Raw genomic sequence first — 3,467 nt, forward strand, 5'->3', positions numbered from 1 at the left:
GCAAGGAAGCAGCCCAGCCTGGAGTATAAGAATGTGGACTCTGTCCTCACACAGTTAAGTGTTTTATTGCTTGGCTGTATAATTTCCTTGCTGGGTGACCTTGGGAAAATCTCTGAAACTGTATGTTCTCAGTTTCCTTATCTTAAAATAGGGATAATAATTAAATCTGCCACATATTTCACGAGATGATTCCCATAAAGTGACATTTGGCAAGCATGTTTATCAGTCAGCTACTACCACAATAATACTATGTAACAAACCACACCTGAACTCAATGTCTTAACACATTAATCATTTATTCTCACTCATGCAACTGTAGTTGACTGGGGGTCAACTTATTGCAGTTGAGCCTAGCTGGGCTTGGGTTTAGAGCCTCTTTATGTGCACTCTTTTCCTTGGACCAGTGATAACCCAGGACTGGTTCTGATGTAATGGAGACGGGCAAGAGAGGCAAGTGGGAATTCACGTCTCTCAAGGCCTACACTTGGATTTGGCACACGCATTTTTCTCATACTCCGTTGGCCAAAGCAGGTCACATGATCAACCCCGACACCATTAGGCAAATAAATAAATCAACCCCTTGTGGGAGGGAACTACGAAGTCACATGACAAAGGGCGTGGATACGAGGAAGCCGGAAAGGCAAAGAACAAAATACCATCTGCCACAATATACAATCAATGCTGGCAGTTCTTATAATAGACAAATGGTGGAACTCCATAGCTTGAGAAATAATGCTGCCTTCTGTGTGCATGACACTTGATAGTTTTAAGGTTTTCCTCTCCCAAGTGATCTTTTATGCTGCTCTCATCACATCCCCATGAAGGGAGAATTAGAACCTCCATTTTACAGTTAGGGAAACTGAGTCTCAGGATAGTAAGGGAGCTTGGCCCAAATCACAGCTAGAGAAGGTGGTAAGGTCAAGACCCAACTCTGAGTCTCCCTAACCCACCCCCAAATCAAATGGAGAGAGATAATTCTCAGGGGCCATTATCTTTTTTCTTCCTTTTATCATCAAGACATATTTAGCCAGCCCACATGATGAGTATGAAAGAGCTAGACAGAGCTGTGTGAATAAGTATGGATTATGAGCCATGGGGGACTTCCTCACTACCGTCCTGGGGTAGAGTTCTCCAAGTCCCTTCTAGTGTTTAAGAGCATGGAAACTTGAGGCAAAGAGAACTGAATCAAGTCCCACCACCAGCTCTCATTTGCTATTTGAACTTGGACATGTGAATTAGCTTCTCTGAGCCTTGGTTTCTTTATTTGTAAAATGAGGATAGTAATAAAAATAGCAACTGCACAAAGAGGTTGCAAGGACAGATTCATTCATTTAGGGAGTGTTTATCGAGTGCCTACTGTGTGCCAGACACTGTCTTAGGTGCTAGAGATGTAGCAACAAATGTAAGAACGTCTTTGTCTATATGAGGCTTAATGTTAGTGGAAGGAAAGAGGACAGAGATCGATATACTAGTAAATATACAGTATGATAGACAATAGCAAGTGTTAAGGAAAAAGATGACTTATGGTAAGGGAGGGGTGAAGAAAGTCTGGCATTGGGCAGGGGTCCCTGGATACTCTACATCTGGTGTTTAAGATGAACCTCACTGAGGCAGTGACATTTGAGCAAAGATTTGAAAGAAGCATGGAAATGGTCCAGGGGACATCTGGGAGAAAAGTATCCCACGTAGGGGGTGCAGCAAGTGCAGAATCCTGGGTATGGGAGACACTTGGCCAGCACGGTTGGAGCAATTTGAGAGAGGAGGGAAGTGATAAAATGAAATTAGAGAAATAACAGGGGGCCAATTTATACAGCGATTCTTTTGGTGATTGTAAGAACTTGGCTTTATACTTTGAGAGCAATGGGAAGCTGGGTTTGAGAAGAGGAGTGGCATGATCTGCCTTCTGTTTGAAAGGATCGCTCTGTCTGTAAGATGGATAAGGGATTTAAGGGGACCTGGACAAGGATTTAACAAGATAATGCGTGTGAGGCACTTAACACAGAGCCTGATAGGTTTTCGGTGATCAGTAATGAATCTGTTTGCTAGGGATACCATCACAAAATGCCACTGACTAGGTGGCTTAGACAGTAGCAATTTGTTTTCTCATAGTTTTGGTTGCTGGAAGCCTGAGACCAAGGTGCCAGGAGGTTTGGATCCTTCTGCAGCCTCCCTCCTTGGCTTACAGATGGCTGCCTTCCCCGGTGTCTTCACCTGGCCTCTCCTCTGTCCATATCTGTTTCCTCATTGCCTCTTCTTATAAGAATACCAGTAGGACCCACACGCGTGGCCTCATTCTACCCTCATGACTTCTTTGAAGGCCCTACCTTCAAATGTAGTCATGTTCTGAGGTATTGGGGGTTGGGACTTCAACATGTGTATTTTGGAGGGGCACCATTCAGCCCCAAACAAGTGGTAATATAATTATTCTTGTTATTATTATCTTTGTGTTCCGTTTGGAAGCTCTCTTGTCTAGGCCAATCATGCACACCTCACACCTGAGCAGTGCCTCCCAGAGAGTGCTGGTATATGCTTTGACCCTTTCCCATCACCTCCATCCCCCTCCTTAGTCAACAGGTATTCATTAAGCACATACTTTGTGCCAGGCGCTGAGCAAGGACAGCCAGGACGTTTACTTGCCCTTGGCATGACATGGTTTCTAGTACCTTCGCCATCTTCATCAGCATTCTGGATCTGTCCTGGATCTCCTTTCAAGAAGTGGTCTGGCCAGGCACAGTGGCTCACATCTGTAATCCCAGCACTTTGGGAGGCTGAGGTGGTAGGATTGCTTGAGGCCAAGAGTTCAAGGCCAGTCTGGGCAACATTAGAGAGATTTTTGTCTCTACAAAAAAAATTTTTTTAAGTATTAGCTGCACATGGTAGCATGCCTGTAGTCCCACCTACTTGGGAGACTGAGGCAGATTGACGACCTAAGCCCAGGTAGTCAAGGCTGCGGTGAGCCATGATAATGCCACTGCATTCCAGCCTGGGCAACAGAGTGAGACCCTGACTCAAAAAAAAAAAAGTAGTTGTGATTACCTGCATGTTCTGAGCTCTGGTGATGACAATGATAAACAAGACAGGGCTCTGCTTTCAGGGAGCTCTTGGGGCTTTTGTTCAGCGTGGCTAATCACATAAACAAACCCATCCTGATGCATCAGTGGGTGTTCATAAATTTTCCTCTTGAGGTAACATATGTGTCTTTTGGGGATCTTGCAATTCACTAGCGCGCATATGGTGGAACTTTAAGCAGGATGACAGGTCTGTAGGGAAGGTATGTTTGGGCATACAAGCGCAAAGCACACACTGTCTTGCATCCTAGCTTACATGTCAGTGTCAACTAGTTTGGTAAGACCAAGAGTTATATCTAGCACTTTCGACTCTATATCTAGTATGTGGCATCCCGGTTGGCATATAATAGGGCCTCATCAAATATTTGCAGGTGAAATAGAGGGACTGCAAACTGTCAT

This window comes from Carlito syrichta, unplaced genomic scaffold (genome assembly GCF_000164805.1).
Source record: "Carlito syrichta isolate Samal-C Ts95f unplaced genomic scaffold, Tarsius_syrichta-2.0.1 Scaffold199841, whole genome shotgun sequence".
Lineage (NCBI taxonomy): Eukaryota > Metazoa > Chordata > Mammalia > Primates > Tarsiidae > Carlito > Carlito syrichta.